The sequence below is a fragment of the Macaca nemestrina genome, chromosome 5 (genome assembly GCF_043159975.1).
Source record: "Macaca nemestrina isolate mMacNem1 chromosome 5, mMacNem.hap1, whole genome shotgun sequence".
In the NCBI taxonomy this organism is placed as follows: Eukaryota; Metazoa; Chordata; class Mammalia; order Primates; family Cercopithecidae; genus Macaca; species Macaca nemestrina.
In genome coordinates, this window is record NC_092129.1 from 31,643,522 (window position 1) to 31,666,654 (window position 23,133).

At 36.6% G+C, this 23,133-nt stretch overlaps 2 long non-coding RNA genes across 2 annotated transcripts in view; one reads left to right on the top strand and one right to left on the bottom strand.

Annotated features, from left to right (window-relative positions):
• Positions 1 to 4,851: 4,851 nt before the first annotated feature.
• LOC105465567 (uncharacterized) overlaps positions 4,852 to 23,133 on the bottom strand; it is a 102,936-nt gene continuing 84,654 nt past the window's right edge. Inside the window, exons 6-8 of the long non-coding RNA XR_977623.2 lie at positions 10,765 to 10,958; positions 9,370 to 9,597; positions 4,852 to 5,506 (exon numbers count right to left, since the gene is read on the bottom strand). This is a non-coding gene — a long non-coding RNA (uncharacterized lncRNA). The remainder of the gene's footprint in view (positions 5,507 to 9,369; positions 9,598 to 10,764; positions 10,959 to 23,133) is intronic.
• LOC105465568 (uncharacterized) lies at positions 10,043 to 21,595 on the top strand. The gene is made up of 4 exons (XR_977625.2): positions 10,043 to 10,182; positions 12,535 to 12,628; positions 19,516 to 19,577; positions 21,362 to 21,595. It is a non-coding gene; the product is annotated as an uncharacterized lncRNA (long non-coding RNA).

A 23,133-nucleotide genomic window follows, 5' to 3' on the forward strand; every position in this document is an offset into this window, starting at 1 on the left:
TTAAAACTCAACAGTAAAACAAGCAACTCAATTTAAAAATGGGTAAAAGATGTGAAGAGACACCTCATAAATGAAGAAAAACCAATGGCAAGTGAGATCCTGAAAAGATGCTTCACATTGTATACAAGGAGGGAAATGCAAATTAAAACAATATTAAATACCACACTACACATCTATTAGAATAGCTGAAACACAAACACTGACAACAAATACTGACAAAGATGTGTGAAAGCAACTCTCATTAATTGCTGGTGGGAGACCAAAATGGTATAGTTACTTTGAAAGTATATTTGGCCACTTCTTTAAAAAATAAACATACTCTTACCATATTATCTGCCAATTGAAACTCTAGGTATTTACCCAAATGGGTTGGAAATTTATGTCCATGCAATTGTTTATAACAGCATTATTTATGATTGCCCAAAACTGAAAGTCACCAAGATATGTTTCAATAGGTAAAAGCATAAACAACTGTGGTACATCCATACAGTAGAATATCATTCAGCAACAAGAAGAATAATCTATCAAGCTATGAGAAAACATGCAAGAAAACTTAAATGCATATTGCTAGCTAAGTGAAACAGAGAAGCAAGTCTTAAAAAACTACATTCTGTATGATTCTAACCATAACATTCTGGAAGAAACAAAACTAGAGAAAAAAAAGACCAGTGCTTGTGAGGAGTTTATGGGGAGAGAGAGAGGGATGAATGGGTGGAGGAGCATAAGGGATTTTGGGGGAAGTGAAAGCATTCTGCCTGATCCTATAATGATGCATATATGACATATGAATTTGTCAAAATCCATAGAACTATATAGTACAGAGAATGAGCCCTACTGTAAACTATGCACGTTAGTTAATACAAGGTACCAATATTAGTTCATCAGTTGCAACAAATATGCCGCAGTAATGCAAGATGTTAATAAAAGAAACTGTATATGGAGAAAGAGGGAACTCTGTACTTTCTGCTCAACTTTTCTATAAACAAAACAGTGCTCTAAAAAAAAGTATATTAATAAGTTTTTAAATCCCATGTGAGTTCAGAGGGGGAAATACTGCTTCCAGTCAGAATAATCAGGGAAAATAAAACTACTTGGAAGGGATGGCATTTCAAGTATACTTTGACAGATGGTTAGGATTTGGATAATATGATATCCTATGTACAGTAAGGACATTCAGATAGATGAAAGACGGAGGTTAAGCAAATGTGCAAATCAGCTCATCCGTAACCCCTGTATGCATTATATACCAGTAATATTTACTATTTAACATATATGAAATTAAGTTCTCTTATAAGTAGAAATAATTATATATTGCAAGGTTATTCCTAGGATTAAATTACATATTATTGGTGTTAAGTAAAAAGTTGTCACTTTATGTTAGACTGGAATTGTCTAACGCTTTCATATATACAATGAATAAGCAAATCTTAAATGTACCATTCAATGAGTTTAACAATTTCATACACATTTATAAAATAAACCTTCACCAAAATAAAGAACATTTTGATGAAGGATACTATATTATAGGATAACCCTATAACATAGAAGCATAAATATATAATAATCCTAGAAAAATAGTCCCATAACTATTTCTACTATTAATAGGAATGCCTTCAGAGAGTTTAAGTTGCAATGGATACTGCAATAGTAGAGTGGATTTAGAAGGACTGAAAAGACAGTAGGAAAAATGATAACATTTTGTGAGAATAACTAAAAGTAAATCTGAATGCAAGCTAAAGATGCTGGACAATGTTCTATTTTTAAGAAGGAGATTGGAGAAGAATCAGTGCTTTGGTCAAATGTGCTAACATTTGTAACGTGTCTAGTACTGTGGCAGTCACACTGTAGATGTTAAAGATGGCAAAATGTTAAGGAAGCCACAAAGAAGAGAATAGCAATGAGGTGAAGATTTTCAACACTGTCAAATACTACAAAGGTATTGGGGAATTTGAAGAGGGATTCAAAAGCATTGGATCTATCAACCGTAGGAGACTTTTGGGAGGACTGTTTCCACAGAGCAGTTGGAGCAATAGACAAAGTCATGGTTTTTAAAGGTGTATGTAGTGAGGAACAGGAAAAAGCAGCAGAAACAACTCTTTATCTCAAAGTTTGGTTATGAAAAAAAGGAGATACCTAGAAAAATAACTCAGAGGGGTAGCAAAATGTTATTCTTGGATGGGAGAGGACTTGAGCGTGCATAAAAGTATATAATTTTTTGATAATACTAAAGAAGCAAAAGAAATAATATATACAGGGTGATGAATAAAAGCACATATGGTGGATAGATAATAAGAAGTGATAGAGGAGATTATTAATTTTGAAGGGAAGAAAGAATTATTTTTTTCCCTAAGAAAGAAGGAAGGATGAGAAAGTAATTTAAAAGAAAACAAACTTTGAAGCAGAGAGGATAGAAGTTGAAGTACCTCATTCATTTACAAATGTCTTTATGCATCTAAGTATCAAACACTGGGCTAGAGAACAGTACAAGAACAGAAGCATAAGAGGTCTACAATACCAGGACAGCACAGTAAATTTTGTGATAAATATGAGGGTGAAGTGCCATAGCAGTCAGGGGAGAATCCACATATAAAACAACATTTCAATGATGGCTTTGAAGTTCATGTAACCAGGTGGAGAAGAGAAGGAAAGATATTCCAGGCAGGAGAGACAGAAGGTGCAAATCTAGAGCATTGCAAATAGAACAGCTTGTATCTGATGGTGTTTGTAGGTAAATTCTTGATTGCTGGCTTCTATAGCAACTGACAGGGATTTTTTCTTTCTCCAAGCCAATTTGTGTAAGCAGTATTGGTCTTCTCCAGAGGTGACCGTTCCCTAATTCCAATTCTATTGCTTAAACCTCCTGCCTCTTACTTTTCCTCCCAGTAAAAGATGGTCATTTTGCTGGTCTGTGGATACATACTGCCAATAACCTGATGATCACTAAGCCAATGCTCTCTTTTGTTTGTCTATACTTACTAATGGTAACACTGTTTTCCCTGCACCCATTTTGGAATTTTTCATCTCTTCATTTACCCATCTATTTATTGGCATCAAATACTTTAGATTACTTCCTCATAAAGATTTTCATGTTTTCTTACTTTCAAATTCCCATTGCTTTGGTTTTGGTCATCATTAGATTATGCCTAAATTATTACAACAACCTTCTTAGACTCTGTCTATAGTCCTTACTTTTCAAGCACCATCTTGTACCCCACCACCAGATTAATCTTATCAAACATCACATTCCCCAGGCAATCTTCCAGTCCACAGTCCAGTGACTATCTGCTACTTAAGATAGAGGCTTTAGCAATAAATTCTGTTTTTTCACAATCTAGTCAGTATTTACTCTTTACCACTTAACTTCTATCCTACACACCCAATGTTGGCAAGAATATGGAGTAACCATAGGTCTCGTGTATTTTTAATAGAAACTGAAAAAAGATATGGAAGTTTCTCATAAAACTAAACACATATTTACTTTAGGACCCAACAATTTCACCACTAGGTATTTTTCTGAGGAAAAGAAAATGTATACAGGAATATTTGTAGCACCTGTTATTCATGATAGCCTCAAACTCAAAACAATGCAGGTGTTTATTAATATACAAATACATAAACAGTACTATATTCATGTAATGGAACCTTACCCATAAAAAGAAACAAACTACTGATACAACAAAATGAATAAATCTCAAAAACAAAATACTAAATGAAAAAAATACACGAAAGAAATTCTTTTTATATGATGTCTTAAAAAAGGAAAACTAATCTATGGTTGAAAAGTATTGCAGCACTGGTTGCCTCTGAGGTGGCAATTAAAAAAAATAACTGATAAGAACAAAAGATAAATTTTGGAAATGGTAACGTTCTTTATTTTGATGAAGGTTTATTTTACAAATGTATATGAAATTGTCAAACTCATTGAATGGTATATTTAAGATTTGCTTATTCATTATATATAACTTTTACTTCCAAAAATATCACTAAACAACTATTGAACTCACTGATATATGTGACGAAGTATTTAGGGGTGAAATATACTGACGTCTGCAACTTACTTTGAAATGAATTATAATTAAGATGGATTGACTTATAGAAAGAGGGACAGATAGATATGTGATAAAACAAATATACTAAAATGTTACTGATAGAATTAAGGTAGTGGGATATTTATGTTTACATACAATTCTTTCATTTTTCTGAGTATTAAAACAATTTTATAATAAAATGTTGGGAGAGAGAACCTCACTTCCCATTACTTCCTTCTATATACCCTCCGTTCTAACTAATGGGTTCATGTCTGTTTGAACATCCTCATTGTTTGTCACCTCTGTGCCTTTAACCTATAAATACCATCCTTCATTTTCATTTATACTCAAACTGAACCTTATTGAAGTTATATATGCTGATCACTTCCAAAAAAAACTTTTGATGACTAATTTCATTTACAACATATCTCCTGAAATGAAGGTTAATTATCTTAATGCTTTTCATTTGTATTTAATTATACATTATAACAAGAAGCATTCTTTCAACTATATCTTTAATTATAGCACAGTGAGATAGCATAGGATAGGCATGGAGACAAATTACCTAAATTTTAATCCTGGCTTCATAATTGACTTAATTTACTAGCTTTGGGTTTCACAATTCTTACCTAGAAAACCACTACCTTCCTTAGATGACTATTCAGAGGAATAGAAGTATTAAATTATATTAATATCTTGTACCTGGCACAGAGCCCAATTACCGTTAATAATCATTATCTTCACAGTATGTAACTAATACCTTACCTTGTGTCTTAAATTTTATAAGTTTCTTTTTTTTTTTTTTTTTTTTTTTTTTTTTTTTTTTTTTTTTTTTGAGACGGAGTCTCGCTCTGTCACCCAGGCTGGAGTGCAGTGGCCGGATCTCAGCTCACTGCAAGCTCCGCCTCCCGGGTTTACGCCATTCTCCTGCCTCAGCCTCCCGAGTAGCTGGGACTACAGGCGCCCGCCACCTCGCCCGGCTAGTTTTTTGTATTTTTTAGTAGAGACGGGGATAAGTTTCTTAATAGCAGAAGTTGTTTCTATAAGACAATTTTTATTATTGTCTTATTGCATTTTTCTACAAAAATGTATCATATTGCCAAACATAATCTCTAAGAAAATATTTCTTTAATGAATGAATGAGGAAATTAAAAGCTTTAGTGTGTTTTACTAGTGTGCTGTGCTGTCTCTGTTTGACTCTCTTTTGCAGTAATATAGCTTTAACTAAACAATCTCCCATAAGCAGCACATAACAAAATTACTTACAAATGGAAGACTATGCTTTTCAATTTAATGCATGCTTTTCCACCATTGTTTCAGATGTACATCTTTGTTTGACTGCTTTTACAATCATAAAAAGAAATATTCGGTATGTACCGCTATTTTGCCAGTGTTTCCTCATGTGCTAGGATCCAATTGGCTATTCATCTTACAGAGTGCGGAGTTCTGGAGTTCCAGGGAGACTGAACTTTGAAGGCCTGTAATACGGAACAGAATCAAGCAAATATGAGTTTTATGTCTTTGCTGTTTCTTTAGAAAAGTATTAAAACATTGCTGGAAGCTGTGATTTTATAAACTTCAAAAGCTAGGGGAAATCAAACATTCTATAGGATCACGGTAAGGCTAAGTCCCTTTCTCACACTACAGTGATGACAACACAATCATGTCTCTGGGATATAGAATTATAAAAAGCTTGTGATTAACTGAGTGAGAAAATTAGCAAGTTGAACAGCAAGTTGGAGGTTCCTACCTTACCACAAAAGCAGGCAGGCCCTATGGAAATTGTATATAAGTGTAGAGCAAGTTGGCAAATCTATCAGAATGATGAGTTTTGGTCTCGAGAACTTACACAGATTTTTTCAGAATTCCAGAACCATGGAGCAGTTAGAAATTGTAAGTGCTTGTGTGTGAACAATCTGGTTTTGTTTTTTTGTTTTTTTGTTTTGTTTTTTTGTTTTGTTTTTTTTTTTGTTTTTAACATGACATGATGAGAATTTAAAGCTCATGCACAGATGGCTTTAAAATGTCGATAGCTATTCTGTACTTTTCACTACCTAGAACTTTTAGAGGAACTTTGACATCTATAACTTTTGTGGAAAGCCCTGACTAGAACACAATTTAAAGAAAGCCCAGTGTCTTCATTCTGTTTTGAGGCCAAGACTAGGTGTTTTATTCCAGCCTGGTCTCTTGGAAAGAAGGTTCCCAGTCATGAAAAGGCCCCTCAGAGGGAAAAGTATGGCCTGAATTCAACCGAAGCCTTTAAGAGCTGGTGCCTCAAGCTTCACCAACAGAGGGTTTGTCGGACCAGGGGTGTCAACCCTCAGGGTCTTTTACTTACTACCCTTTATTAACAAGTGCCTCTTGCAATAGGTCTTGATCCACATAGGTATTCTCCAGGTATTCATCTGCATGAGGGCAGGCAGAACTTGTTGCTTATAAAAATCAGAGGCTTTGCACAGCAAGGTAACATAGACTTTAGCATAAATTTACAAATATCGCATTTTATTTAACAGCTAAATCCCCTAGTCTATTTTCCTTATCATCCCAGTAGCACCTAACTGCCTAACCCACTGAGAAGGCTGCTTCCTAGGTCTACTTAGTAATTCTAATGTCTGATAACAGTATTTGTCCCCAGAGTGATATCAGGTTCACACTCATCCTTTTATTTTATACATTTTATATTTCTCTCTATTTTATAGATCAGAATTGTTTTTCACGGGCTGAGCATGATGCTTCACACCTATTATACCAGCACTTTGGGAGACCAAGGCGGGTGGATCACTTGAGGTCAAGAGTTTGAAACCAGTCTGGTCAACATGGTGAAACCCCATCTCTACTAAAAATATAAAAATGAGCCAGACGTCGTGGCAGGCGCCTGTAGTCCCAGCTACTTGGGAGGTTGAGGCAAGAGAATCGCTTGAACCCAGGAGGTGGAGGTTGCAGTAAGCTTGGATCATGCCACTGCACTCCAGTCTGGGTGATAGAGGGAGACTCCATCACAAAAATTTTAAAAAATTGTTTTTCATGGTGGTGGTCTGGCCTCTCAAAAACTTCTCTCTCTTATCCCCCAAGATTTAGAAAACTCTTACATATTTCAACCATAAGGAAATAGCTGATAATACAGATACTCTTCATATATATATATGGATGTACGTAACTATGTACACACCCACTCACCCCCCACACACACAGTAGATGTGCCTAAACCTAGCAACACTTGTCAATGAGCAGCTTGAAGACATGTAATACTAGATCTTAAAGGGGTGCATTTCCTGCTGTATTTGTTTCATGTAACAAAGTATTGCAAAGTTGGTCACTTGAAACAACAGAAATTTATTCTCTCACAGTCCTGGGTGCCAAAAGCCCAACATCAGTATCACCGGGACAAAATCAAGACTCCAGTAATGCTATACCCACTCCCAAGGCTCTAGGAGGGGACTGCATCCTTGCTTCTTCCAATTTATGGTGGCTGCTGACATTTCTCGGCTTGTGTCTTCTTTGCTCCAATCTCTGACTCTCTCTTCACATTGTCTTTTCTGTGTGTGTATCCTCTTCTCTACTGTCTGTGTCAAATCTCCCTCGACCACTCTCTTTTAGGATACATGTGATTGCACTTAGGGTCTACCGTGATTATCAAGGATATTCTCTCTGTCTCAAAATATGTAACTCAATCACGTCTACAAATACTTTTTTCCTTTTAAGGTAACATTTATGGGTCCCAAGAATTAGGACTTGGCATCCTTTAGGGGTCGTTATTCAATTTACTCTACCTTCCAACCACCCTCCTCTCACTCTGAGTGCTTTCTATAGATTTCAGAGGATCACTTTTCTCCTATGCCTCTCTATATATATCACTCTTATTAGAATTCTATTTAGATATGGCTACACATTAAGGACTACACAAGTAAAGCTCATTCACTAGGTATAGAAGGAGGGGTTAACCTGACAGATGAGGTTATTTCTGGTAATTCTTTTCTTTTCTTTTCTGTTTTTTGAGACAAGTCTCACTCTGTCACCCAGGCTGGAGTGCAGGAGCACAATCTCGGCTCACTGCAGCTTCCGCCTCCCAGGTTCAAGCGATTATCCTGCCTCAGTCTCCCGAGTAGCACCACCACATCCAGCTAATTTTTGTACTTTTGGTAGAAACGAGGTTTCACCATGTTGGCCAGGCTGGTCTTGAACCCTTGACCTCAGGTGGTCTGCCCACCTCAGCCTCCCAAAGTGCTGGGATTACAGGCATGAGCCACCACGCCTGACCTATTTCTGGTAGTTCTTAGACAGAATAAAGAAGTAATCACACAAAAATTCCCAGAAATCAAAGGCCAGCACTCCATTAGCTGTGGGAAAGTATCATGCTCTCTTTGTCTTAATCATGGGCATGCCAAGGTGTATTATAGAGAAGAGTATATAAAATATATCCAGGAAGGTAATTTTAAGATGGTACTAAGAAAAAGCAGGCCAGGAGGTAAGTCATAAGAGCCCAGGGAAAGCTAGTAGAACCTCTGGGGGGCATCTGACTCAAAACGAATAATGAAATCAAACAAGTTCATAAGTTTAGTGGCGAGAGTGCCATCGCTGCTCTAGAAAGCTATGCACTTAATTTATTGCACTCTTTATATTTCTTCATGTCTCTTGGTTGTCCATGTGTGCCTTCATTCAATTCTGTCCACATATATTTATTGAATTCCCAGTGTATGCCAGGCACATTATACAATGGGGATGACACCCTGAAGAAAACAAGCCTAATCTCCATCCTTCCTTGAACTTAAAGTTTGGGGTGTAATCACTTGGCTTTTAGTTGCAGGAAATTACAACCAATCAGCTCTGTAATGAGAAACTCAGAGCCTATGATTTACCAGGAGTATGTCATGAGGATGAGAGTGGATCTGACATGTGCAAGAACTAAGATGAATATGAAACTAAAGGAAACAGAGACAGAGCCCCTTAATCATCTGTGTCTCCCCACTTGGAGAGTCGCCTTTCAGGACAAACTCATAGTGTTCCTAAATCTTGCTGCAATCAACAAGTTAGAGTTGCATTAGAGCAGGGGTCTTCAAAGTCCTCAGAGGAGCTAAAGAGAAACACTGTGATCCCTCTCATGTGCCTCTTTCTAACAAAGCAGCTCTGTTTTCATCTGTTTTACATCTTGGGCTTCTAAACAAAGGGTTCTGCAACAAGAACAATGAAGATTGAAAACTCCTGCTTTAGAGTAGCAGCCCCCACAGTGACCAAGACACTTCTGCAATGCCACGTGTGGGAAACAATTCAAAATGCATGTACAGTGACTGGTGGGTCAGGTATCATCTTATATGAAGAATGGACTATTAAACCAATACTTAACCAGTGACAGTGACTGGTGTAGATGATGATAACTTGATTCTCTCTGGTGTTTCATTTCTTCTTCATGTGACAGGAAAGATAACCAGGAAGGGAATGAAGGAGGGAAAACTGTTGCTTCTCACAATGCTTGTCATCTATCAAGTGATAATTTCCCTGCTCATGTTCTGAAAGTCTCCTCTTTTGAAGAACCTTATGTCTTCATGAGTTTCTGAAGAGCTGTCCATGGGAACTGAAAACACAAGGGTGATAGAAAATTACATAAATCTGGGTTAAAAAAAAAAAAGAAATTGAGTTGAGATCTGAAAGTTTGATGAAAATCTCTTATCCATTGTGTATGTATAATTTTTATTATCTTACACATTTTTAGAAAGATGAGTACAACTCGTATTTTTCACACTACGCTAACCTCTGGGTAGGATAAGGTAATAACAACATAACCAACAGTACGTTCTGGTTCTATTTCTGCCCAATCTAGTCTTCAGAAAACTCTCCCCAAATGGTTCTGAGTGTTCCTAGGTAGGATCATGTTCTTTGGCACCTAATAGCATCATTCATTTTTATTCTTGCTAACAGCCATAATTTCTTCAGTAACCTTTTATGTTGAAAGTGGCAGCTATGCCACTATGATTGTGAAGTCACTTATAATGAACTGGCAAAGGATGTCATCACTTTAACTAGCCTTGCTCAGATTTCAGTTGTGCCAGGACCTGAAGGGGCCTGCAGGCAGAAATGAAGACGGCTCAGAGGTATCTGGCAGTACTGAGCACCAGATGGAAAAATTGGTGTATTCTCGCACAAACAGACAACAGTTTGGGTATGTAGAGCCATGGCTTATGGGGAGGAGTGTCCACACTTGCCTAAATGTTTCAGAATGCAAATACAACTTTGAGAACAGGAGTGAAGGGTACATTGTCTCAATAAATGTTTCTGCCTCCATAAGAATAATGTTCATGTAGATAACAAAGTTTTATTTTCTGATCACCTGAGTTCATTGACTGCTAACATTTCCCCTGTACACAAAATTATGAAAACTATAAATTATACAAGATTATTAACTAAATATAAATATATCATTATCATGTAACAAATTATTATAGTGTGATACAGTAATGAAGTATTAACACATGCATAATTAATTTTTATAAAATACTAATAAGTTTTTACTTATAATTTAAGTTCTGAGATACATGTGCAGAATGTGCAAGTTTGTTACATAGGTATACAGGTGCCATGGTGGTTTGCTACACCCATCAACCCATCATCTACATTAGGTATTTCTCCTAATGTTATCCCTCTCCTAGCCCCCCACCCTCCAACAGGCGCTGGAGTGAGATGTTCCCTTCCCTGTGTCAATGTGTTCTCATGGTTCAACTCCCATTTATGAGTGAGAACTTACAGTGTTTGGTTTTCTGTTCCTGTGTTAGTTTGCTGAGAATGATGGTTTCCATCTTCATCCATGTCCCTGTAAAGGACATGAATTCATCCTTTTTTATGGCTGCATAGTATTCCATGGTGTATATGTGCCACATTTTCTTTATCCAGTCTATTATTGATGGACATTTGGGTTGGTTCCAAGTCTTTGCTATTGTGCTGCAATAAAAATACATGTGCATGTGTCTTTATAGTAGAATGATTTATAATCCTTTGGGTATATACCCAGTAATGGCATTGCTGGATCAAATGATATTTCTGGTTCTAAATCTTTAAGGAGTCGCCACACTGTCTTCCACAATGGCTGAACTAATTTACACTCCCACCAACAGTGTAAAAGCGTTTCTATTTCTCCACATCCTCTCCATCATCTGTTGTTTCCTGACTTTTAACATAAAATAATTTATCCTATAATTCTAGTTTGTATTTTTCTACACTGTTTAATCTTTGTGTATAATTTATTTAATTAGCTAATAGTCTCCAAAGACTTCTATTAAAAAAAACACATTTTCATTGCTTTATAAGAGATTTATTAAACCAATTGGGCTCCAATACTACACATTTATGGAGAAACGAGTATATGCCCTATTCCTATAAATCAAGAACAAAAGCTATAAATGAGGCAGTAGGGCAAGGGACCAAATTCTCAAGTCCAGGATCCCAATGAGAAAAGGCAAATTGAAATTTGCTCTTTCTCAAACATTCTATTTACTTAACATTCTCTAGCTAATTGCTTTAGGCACAACTAAAAACTAATTCTGCATTTGCTAAGGTCCATTAAAGAATTTGAAAATATAGTTCAAGGGAACTAAGGCAACTCTCCACCACCACCCCTGGCCAACACACCAACCACTGCACCTGAAATTTCAGCTGTGCTAGGGAGGCCAGGCAACAAAGTATTCTTTTAAAAGAACAATAGATCTTCTTGTAGATTCACTAGGGACATGAACAACAAAGCAACTACTGGAAAGTCTGGTAAATCTCCGCATGCATCTGGAATTGATAGGAAGAAATGACATAGGACCATTATTTGTCTTATATGAATTCAAAAAGTCATCTTGTTACGCACTTTTTTCCTAAGGATATTTGTACTTCAACATAGTATAGCTCTTTCTTGTAAACAGATGTACATGATGGATGAATAGAGTGAGCGCCTATGGTTTCAATGTTCTCACCCTCCAAAACTGAATTATACCAAGATGCTGCTAATTACACAATAGTTCTTCTAAATGAAAGCTCACAGCAACAAAACTCACAGTAGGGGGTTTTAATGGGTAATATTATATTACTGAGTAATTGAATCTTTAGCTCTTAAAGAGGTCTTCAGCTTTTAAAGTTAAAGACAACAAAACCTGTGTTGGAAAGGTGCCGTATAATTAATTAGGAGAAAAAGTAGTACCAGAAAACAAAATAATTTCCTCTTTACCACATTTCCTCCTCCACAGAAGTTTTGTACATTTATTACCATAGAGTATTATCTTTTTCACCATCCCATCAAGACTAAGTTATATTTACTTTACATGAGAATGTTTTGTGTCACATTGAATGGAGTATCAATTGGATTCAAGATACTACAGCTCAGGTTTTTCTTACTCTGAATAATTACACTACTCCTAACGTTATTATCATTTATGATTATTAGTGACCATTTTTCAATCACCAAGCCATTGTAGCAGGACAACATTAAACAGTTTCTCAGCAATTCACGTTGTACTATATTATATTTCCTCCACAGATATAGAAATGGAACTAATATCTTGGCCAAGGTTGCATCCTACCAAGTGCTGAAGAGGTGTTCAAAATGAAGAATTTCTGAATCTACAAATCAAGTGATTTTTTTCACTAAATGATAGCTACTTCTTTGTGCGTGTGCATGTGTGTGTGTGTGTGTTTTGTGTGTTTGTGTGTATGTGTATTTTATTTAACTAGAATGGTAGAAATATTCAAAGACCTGTATCCCTTGGTAGGATCCCAATTTCATGGATGAAATAAATTGTTACCATTTATAAGTAATGCATGATGCTTTGGGCAAATAATATAAAACAAGCATTTCTTCCACATGAAATCTCCTTGGCAAAGAGTCATAGTGACTTCAGGTTGCTACCTGGCTGTTCAGGCCAACATGGGACAATTCTAAATCTAAACATGCTTCTCAACAGAAGTACTGTTGGCATATGAAGTTAAACAATTATTTGTAGTGCTGGACTATCCCAATCATTGCAAGACATTTGCATCCCTGGACGCTACTTACAAAATAGTAATGGCCTCCACACAAATACAAAACCCTACCCTATGATAATACTGCCCTGAGCTATGAACCACTGAGCTCACCCAGTCTTATGACATTCCATAGTCAACAGCAAGCTGCTCTACTGCTGCAAGAAGCAGTCCTGGACTTTACATGCAGTGTTACATCATTTTGGCCCCAGCCCAAGAATGTTAGGAGCAGATAACATGCTGCTGTAGACAGGTTTGAACTAAGTCACTGCTACGGGGAAAAAACTGTATTAGATCAAGAGAGAAAGGTTAGGGAGTCCAATCAGAGTGTATGGATGTGAAAAGATGGTCAGTCTCCATACCGAGTTATAGTCATAAGTGACAAGGAAAGGAAAGAGAAAACACAGTAGGAGGTGCGCATCTCCAGTTTATGGGATGAAAGGGGCAGTAGTAAGGCCAGGTGTAATGGCTCGCACCTGTAATCCCAGCACTTTAGGAGGCTGAGGCAGGTGGATCACGGGGTCAGAAGTTCAAGACCAGCCTGGCCAACATGGTGAAACCTCATCTCTACTAAAAATACAAAAATTAGCCAAGCATGGTGGCATGCATCTGTAATCCCAGCTACTCAGGAGGCTGAGGCAGGAGAATCACTTGAACCTAGGAGGCAGAGGTTGCAGTGAGCCGAGACCACGCCACTGCACTCCAGTCTGGGCAACAAAGTGAGACTCCATCTCAAAAAAAATTAAATTAAATTAAAAAATGGAGCAGTAGTAAGGTCCACCCACCCAGTGCAGGCTCTGTAGGCTGGCTGCCAATTTCCTGCGTGCTATGGGCTCATGATATGGCAATTTTCTGTCTGGAACTTAATAGTTCCTTCAGTCTTTACAATTACTCCTCACTCATCCAGTAACTACTCTTGGGCCCCACAGAAGACAGGCCAACTGTCGACTTTCATGTCTGTTATAACTTATTCTTGAAATATGTCACCATGAAGCCTAAAAAGCTTGATGCCCCATTCAACACATTTTGAGTTACATTTTTGAAAGAGGATGTTTGGGCAATGACACACAAATTACATGCACAAAGAAAATTAATTATTTGCAGACATGTAATATAATTATATGGGTTTATGCTATCCATGTGTGAACCTTAGTCTCCCCTAGTGCAAGCACTGCATATAATAAAAAAAGGTTTAACAGCTTTCAGAAAAATTTATTATGCTTACTTTTGCATAATTATGCAAATGATTATGTTTACTTTGGCACAAGAGTGCAAAATGTATTATGCCTACTTTTGCACAAGAGAAAACTCTTCATTATTTGATGGCATTCATTGGCTCATATGAGTAGAAGGAAATTTAAAGGGCCAACTGGTCCATTCCTTGGCAATCAAGAGGGACAACTTTCAAACAAACCTTGAAAGATGGTGCCAAGGATCTGCCACTGGTGCCACTTGAGGAAATATACCATTGTTTAATCTTTCACCCTCAGAAAAATTTTCTGTTACTGTGTCTAAATTTCTTGCAACAATTTAAATTATCCTCAATAATCTGGGGTAAAAAGATGCAGACTAGTGGCTGGTCACCTCCTCTATGTTAAAATGCTTCATGACTGAGAGTTGTTATTCAGTAATTTCTACCTCCTCTTTAGATCAAGTAATATCACTATGTTTAGAACCTTTTCTACAGAGGCTTTATTTTATCAAACAATAATTTTCAGTAAATGTCATACTCATTTCTAATGATAAAACATCTTTTTTATCATTAGATGAGAAGATCTTTCCAGAGGTCTTTTTATGCATTTTTAAAATTTGTATTGGCATCACACCAGCTTTTAATGATAGCTTCATGTGTCCTCCATATCCAAGTGCCTTGTTATTATAGCACAAAAGCATAAAAGCTGACTTGGCCCCTAGGTAGATTCTCCAGCTACAACTCCCTTGATGCAGACAGTACCTCTCATTTGGCTGCTTGTTCCCAACCCCCCACTGTTGCCTCCAGCAATACATCTCACAGCCTCCTACTGCATCACATCCCTATGACATGTTCTACAGTGGGCCCCTTGAAGTCCCTCTTAGAAGAGCTAGGGTTAAGAAGTTGCACCCCTCATTCCCATGGCTGGGGGTAGAAAGTAGACTCATAGCGCTCCAACAGTTCTCCTCAAACATCTGTCTCAAAAAACATCTCCTTTATTTCTACCCTAAATAAATTTATATTCTCAATATGTGAAGGACTCACATATTAAGTAATATAATCAAGTAATACATTTTCGGTTAACTACCACATGAAATTTTGCATATCGTCTAGTATTGCCTTTGAAATTCAACATATATTGTTTTGTCCCAGTAAAATCCAGCTTTTATTTTATTTCGTTTTGATATAAAGCAAGAAATATTTATAAAGATTTGAAATTCTGGTTTCACAGACACGGGAGAGAAGAAAAGACTGAAAACATAAAAACAGAAAAATGTTTTATTTCAATTATTTTTCTCATCTGCAAAATGGAGCTGAAAATACCTACTTATCCAGAGAGACTGTGAAAATTAAATGAAATTAAAAATATTAAGACATTAGCTGGACTAGTCCCAGAATAAGAGCTCAGATAATCTAGGATTCAAATATTAAGCTGGACAAACTAAAACAATTTTATAGAATCATGATGTAGAGCTCTTTTTTTGATTCAACTATGAATCTGTTAGTTTTTCAGTGTTCCAGTAATGTGGATTAGAGTAAACTGAAAGGATTTATTCTTCAGAAATATTAAACCCCTTTCTTTTCAAGAGGTCTGCAAACTGATTCTAGTATTAATCTTCCTCTTTTATTTTCTGTAATTTCTATGTTATTTATGTGTGTGTATGAATATACATGATACTTTGGCCCATATTTTTTCCCTTTTGGGGAATGTTTTGATTGCTTATTGGGTTTCATGATGACCAGTGTTCCAGGACAGAGTTGGTCCAGTTGTTTTATTAAACTAGAAATAAGTCATACAGATCTACAGACTTTTCTTTTCTATTAAGGCAGCATACAAGAATATCTAACAGATACTGAGTACTGAACTACAGGTAATGTACTATGCTAAGGAAGTTATTTATATGATCTCATTTAATACACACAATGTTATGAGACAGGTATTTTTACTATCCCCCTTTCACAGATGAGAAAAATGAGGCTTAGAGAGGTTAAGTTTTCAAAACAATTCTTCTTCCAAAGTTGCTACTATCTCAAAAGTCAACAAGTTTTCAGGAAGGGCAGGAGTCTTTGTATAGAGAGAAAGAAGAGAGAAGTGGCTGTGCCCTACTGTGGATGCATCTCTTTGCTCACACGTGGTGACCTCTCACGGAGGTCTTCACGTGAACATGGATCAGAAGCCAGCACTTCTGCCCACCCCAGAAACATATTTCACTCATAATGCATTAGAGGCAGATTTTATTAAAGAATTCATGGTATGATGTGGAAAAACATCTGGTAAAATTGCATAAAATCCTCCTCAAGCTTTTATTTCTCTAACAATCCCTTCCCCCAAACCAGGTGTTTCATCTCCCTTCTCCTTCCTCCCTTTACCTCCTAAGGAAGATAATCACCTGTTTGAATATCCCACTGAACAGATAAAAGTTAGGCAAAGAGAAGGCACTTCAAGTAGTATCATCCCTACTTAAGCATACTCCTGAGTTGTAAGGGTTGGGAAGGTGGCCTACCCACCCATCCCCTGTGGCCTACCAAATTTATCCATTATGTACTTGAGGCTTATTAAGAGTAAGAGGTGACAAGATAGATTTTGATGCTAAGAAGAGATTTTTAAAAATTACTCTGATGGACTTATATCAGGATCAATTCTTTGGCAACGAAGGATGAAACTTAATACAATAGGGAACAGGATGGGCCTACCTTCTTAGGTATCTCAGAATGAAGGATATCAAGCTTTTCCATGAATTCTGTATATTGAGTGGTAAGTGTTTGAACCACCATGCAGAATTCTAAAATTTAGCCTTTTTGTATCAACTGTCAGTGGCATATTTAGATGTGAGTCACTACAGCAATAGGGCAGAGGCAAAGGAAAAGACAAAAGTGTTAATAATCATCTGTGCCATATTTTTTTCAAGGATAAACACAACTGCTTCCTATTCAGCAGAAGAGAAAGAAACTAAAGGACATGAGAAAGGATGATTACGATATTCTGGAAATGTAAAATTTTCTTTCCCAAACTATCTCTTCTAAAACCATGTCTTCAAGTTCTGTTGGTCTCTGATTTAGATGGAAATTTTTCCTAAAACTCAGACATTTCAGAAAGGGCATGAAAATAACCAGATTTCACTTAGAAAATTTAAACAATATATGTCATATTTTTCATGACTAAATAGATAATGCTAATAATAATGGCATAATAACCAGTTTCTTTTCAATTTCCATACAAAGATTCTTTCTCATAGGAAAATTCGTTGACTTGAAGTGTGAAGCATGAAATCCTCAATTAAAAAATGTCATAAGCATTTTTAAGCATGAAAAAGATCTTTTGACCAGGGAAAGACAACTTCAAACAATGGATTGTTTGTCTCTTTGTAAACTTAAACTTGATCTTCCTTGTAGAAGAAGGAATGTTTTCATCATTCCTGCTATTGGCTTGCAAGTTTGGGTCCATGTGGAATGGTTAAGATCGATCTGTAACATTTCTCTCTCTTGTAGATACAATGCCTTTATCTATACAATTGTAAACAGACCAGGGGAAAAAAAAATCAGTCATTAATGTTCACAAAAATATATAGACGGTAAAATGTTGAATCTTTTTTCACTGAAGTATCACAGCACATTGTAACCTAAGTCAACTAGTGTATTTGCTGCTATTTGTGATTTTGAGAATATAAAATATTCATTTATTAAATTGACATTCCCCAGCTACTTCTGACTCTCAGTTTAAAATAAATGTATCTCACTATTATCTCCTAATTCAGTACCTCCTAGAAGACTATTTTTATCACTTTTATAAAATGCTGAATGCTGGCCGGGCATGGTGGCTCATTCCTGTATTCCCAGAACTTTGGGAGGCCGAGGCGGGTGGATCACGAGGTCAGGAGATTGAGACCACCCTGGCTAAGACGGTGAAACCCTGTCTCTACTAAAAATACAAAAAATTAGCCGGGCGTGATGGTGGGCACCTGTAGTCCCAGCTACTCCGGAGGCTGAGGCAGGAGAATGGCGTGAACCTGGGAGGCGGAGTTTGCAGTGAGCTGAGATCGCACCACTGCACTCCAGCCTGGGAGACAGCGAGACTCTGTCTCAGTACATACATACATAAACAAACAAAGAAAACAAAATAAAAATGCTAGTCTTGTGCACCAAAAAGTTTAAATTTCGTTGGAAAGCTCACACAACTCTCTACGTGTCTAAATCACAACCACTTCATATGTGTCACAGTGTAATAAAAAATTACCTCCAAAATTCAATATTCTTCAATACGGCAATAGTCACTAGTGAAAGTGGGTACATCAATTTGCCCCTTTCCTACTTTGCTTCATCCTAACTCTAGTGTATTTTTCAGGTTCGGAATTCGTTTCAGGGTTGTAGATCAAAGAGCCAATAGCTGCATGAATCCAAATGCCAGCAATTTGAATCTAAATCCATCCCCATATCCAAATATCAATCTCTGAGGCATGTAGCACCCTTTGAATAGTCAGGTCAGCCCGGACAGGCCTGAATCCTCCTGGGAAATGGTGTTTGCTAGTAGCAAGGCATCTATCTATGTGCTTAATCATACAGTATGCTGAAATTTATCACTATGAGAGATTAAATTGCTCTTCTTTCCGATTAGCACATATTTCAGAGATTTTGTGAACTCTATCAAGAATTTTCCAATTCGGTTTTATCCTGAAGGAGATTTACCACTTATAAGAAGTTCAGAGCTTGAACCTTGAAGACTATATTAGTCTTCTCCAGCTGCCATAATGAAATACGACAGAGAGGCAGGCCTAAACAACAGAAATTTATTTCTCACAGATCTAGAGGCTGGGAAGTCCAAGATCAAGGTATTGATAAGGCAGGTTTCACTCTGAGACCTCTTCTCTTGGCTTGCAGGCTGCCATCAGCTCACTGTGTGCTCGTGTGACCTCTCTTTTGTGCTTATCCAAGTTGGGGGAGGGGGGAGAGAGAGAGAGCAAGCTCTCTGGTGTCTCTTGTTATAAGGGCACTAAACCTGCCAGATCAGGGCCCCACTCTTATGACCTCATTTAACCATAATTACTTATTTATAGGCCCTATCTCCAATACAGCAACATGGGAAGTTGGGGCTTCAAAATATAAAGTGGGGGAAACACAGTTCCATCCCTAGCAAAGACATTGCTTCATACTGAAAGCCGAGAGGTTCTGGGAAATGAAGGGAAGGATGAAATACAACGTTCATCTCAAAACTCCATCTGTATTTTACCATCCTTCCCAGGTTTCAGTTATCTCTTCTTTGATTTTCTATCTTGTTTTTCCTAATGTTCTTTGTTCTATGCTTGCAAATAGGAAATCCTGGGCCTCAGGGCAGGCTCAGAGTTCAAGAGATTCAAGACCATGCAGATTTTAAGGTAAGTTTCAACTTGGAAGAGGATCCTTCAGTGGCATAAAGATTTACCTTAAGTTTCTTTATATTTATAATGCACAATGAAGAGAAGTCCTCAACATGAACCATTTTCTAAATGTTTTTCTTAGAGAACACAAAACTTTAACAGAATTTATCATTCAGAAAATATAATGAAGAACTGAAATACAAAGAATTTTCACACTAAGTTATTAATTTCTAAATTATGATTCCTTGCTAAGTTATTATGCCTAGACTTCAAAATTATAATAAAAATAAATAAAAACCTTCTTCTTTAGAATAAAAGTCTCTATATTTTTATAACATGATTAACACTTTCACAATAATCATGTTATAAAAATTTTTATTTGGTCTTTGGTAAGTGAACAGCAAAACTCTGATTTATCTATGGTAATATTAATAATACAACAAGTTTGAGATTCAACTAAGTTCTAATGCGATTGTAATCCAGAAAATCATATATAGCAATATATAGGAGTGTGTGTGTGTGTGTGTGTGTACATGCCTTTTTGCTTTTGCAATTCTTGAAGGGAACAGAACCATATTCACTATTGTGCACATAGTACCTAGCATGGCCACTGACATGAGAGGGGAGGTTCATAAGTATTATATTAAGTAGTTAATCAACCTTTATTGCCTGCCTACTGTGTGACCCAAACTACTGTGTACAGTGGCAAGTAAAATTATGAGACACTGCCCATTGTCTTCAAAGAGCTTACAGCTAAATAGGGGAGACAAGACCTCCTGCATAAAGCTATTAGAGATTCATTAGAGAATAAATATCTTGAGATAACAATGCAAGATGATAAATATGTGGTTAGGTGTGAACAACTGCACTTAATAACAGAACCAGACAATGGTGTTACATTTCATAAACTGTAACATCAGAATAGTTCTCTTCCTCTTGTATCCAAAACAGAGGTGTCCATATTACAAGCTATTTGCAGGGTTAGGGCAATTCCAACCTTGAAGTAGACACGGCTGAGCCTCTACTCATGCCCCAACATGCTTCTTTGCTAGCGTTACCCAAAGTCTTGATTGAGACTAACAGGTGTGACAGTACTTATTTAGTTGCTGTCTGCCTCATCTATGAGGCTAAAATGCTTTCTGATATCTTTAATACTGACATAATAGCTAATAATATAAGCAAACTGAAAGACTATCCCATTGTCCTTGCATGGTATTGGGTGGAATTTAGTGAGCCATACAGCCTGTCATCAAGATCTTTATACAAAAAAGGGCAAAAAGTTCTAAAAAGCAGATAATACAGAAATAAATTACTACTTTTCATGAGAAGTTTTATATTAAAAAATTTAAAGAACACTTTTATTTGAAATTTGGTAAAATTGCAATTAAAGATAAAATAAAACCAGATTAGAGCATGGAGAATATAATTTGTATACGCAGATGAAATTGCTTTATATTTAAAATAGTATGCTGAAAGCAAAGTGCCTTGAAGATTTCCTTTTGTTTAATCTAAACCAGTAGTTTTACAAGTGTTCTACAGAGAAGCTTCCAGAGTCACACAAATGTTTATAGAAATATAATTTCTAAACAAGTTTGGACTATTTTAAAAAGTAAAAAAATATATGATACAATATACAGTATATTTTAACACACTGGAGAGACTGTGATACTCATCTTAACTCCTAGGCTAACTTTTTGAGGATATTGGAATAAAGCTTCTTATGCCATCTCTACCTATATTTTGAAACTCTTACAAATGTGGTATTCACTAGGAAGTTTATAACTTTATACCCTTCTTTTTAGGTGTATGCATATTCACTCTTGTAACAGTGGTTGAATGAAGGAAGCACCACGGAGCACCTCAATATTGTGCATCCAAAACAAATTATTCAAATCAGTGGACGGCTGAGACTTGATATTAGATAGTAACCATTACTTGTAAGGTCATATTTCAAATTTTTATTTTCATTAAGACAGCTTCATTGCTTTTGTGTGGTTGTAAGTTCTATAAATTGAAATTTGTACGATAAATTTATACATATATTTTATTGCTTCTCAAATGAATTGATATATACATTTTATTTATAAATCATATCCTTTACAAAATAAACTCACGCTAGTAAAATAAGCAGTAAGTTATCTTTCTTTGAACTTGCTCATAGTTGTTAATAGTCTAAAGTACCATAATATTTTGAAAATACCATATATTATTAATTTGCCAAAAACAAATCTTATTCTGGCTCAATTTTTGTTTTGCTCTTCACTCATAAAAATTGTTCTATATGAGATCAGTATGGACCTCAACAAAATTAATCATTTTCATTGCATCACTATTCTCTCTGTTGAATATATTGTTCCCACCATCCCATTCAATAATATCTTGGACTTCAGTGGCAATGTGTTTTCTAGTTTAATCCTATGTCTCTGATCATTTGTTTCCTTCACTAACATCTGGGATATTTTTTCTCTGACCATTCATACATCAAATATTAATAGATGATATATGTGCCAGGAATTTACTCCTGCATTGATAGATGCATCTCTAAACCCACTTAATAGCATAAAACTACCATTTTATTTGACTTATGATTTGGAGCTAAGGTGTCCAAGAAGGGCTCAACTTGGTGATTCATCTTTAATCTTTGACATCAACTTGGATTGCTAGGGCAGCTGGGGAGCAACTTCTTAAAAGGTTTCTTCACTCACATGTATTGCACATAGGTGCTCTTTGTGTGCATTCTCCCCCATCTCTCTCTCTCTCTCTCTCATTCTCTCTCTCTCTCTCTCTCTCTCTCTCCCTCCGCTCCCCACTCCCCCCGCCCCCAACACCTTTCCCTGTGGTTTGGACTTCTCACAGCATTGAGTTAGTTGCAGTTCTTACATGGCAGCTGGCTTGCAAGAGACAGAAAGCAGAGGCTTTCAGGCTGCTGAAGGGTCTGGCACAACATCATCTCCTTCACATGCTGTTGTATTTTTGCCTCAGTGAGAGACTGTGTCCACTTTTATTCCCCTGAATTAGAATACCTTCCTTCTTCCACTCCAGTTCATGTCTCTCCCTCTGTCTCTTCCTTTAGGAAGCATCCTGTGACTTCTTTCCAGATTAGCTTCATATCTTTAATGTGCCCTTCCCCGTCAGAACTTCAACACTATCTTTGTATATTATTATGTGTAATGAACATCTCTAGCTTTCTGACTGTTCCTCATTGAGCCCCTTACTATTAGTAACCCAATTTAATTTGAGAAATTGATAGTTTTTCAGAAACCTTTGGAGATATTAGCCACCTCCTACAAAAGAAGCTGTATTATTCAGTGTTTTCCAGAGAAATAGAACCAATAGGATGTATGTATATAAAAGGAAATTTATTTTAAGAAAATGGCTCACTTGACCATAGAGGCTTAGAGTCCAAAATCTACTGGAGCAGGCCTACAGGCTAGAGTTTCAGGGAAGAATTGCAGTCCAAGGGCAATCTTCCAACTGAAATCTCTTTAGCTCTGGGTAGGGGTCAGACTTTGTTCTGTGAAAGTCCTTCAACTGATGGGATGTGGCCCACCCATATTATGGAGATTAATTGTCT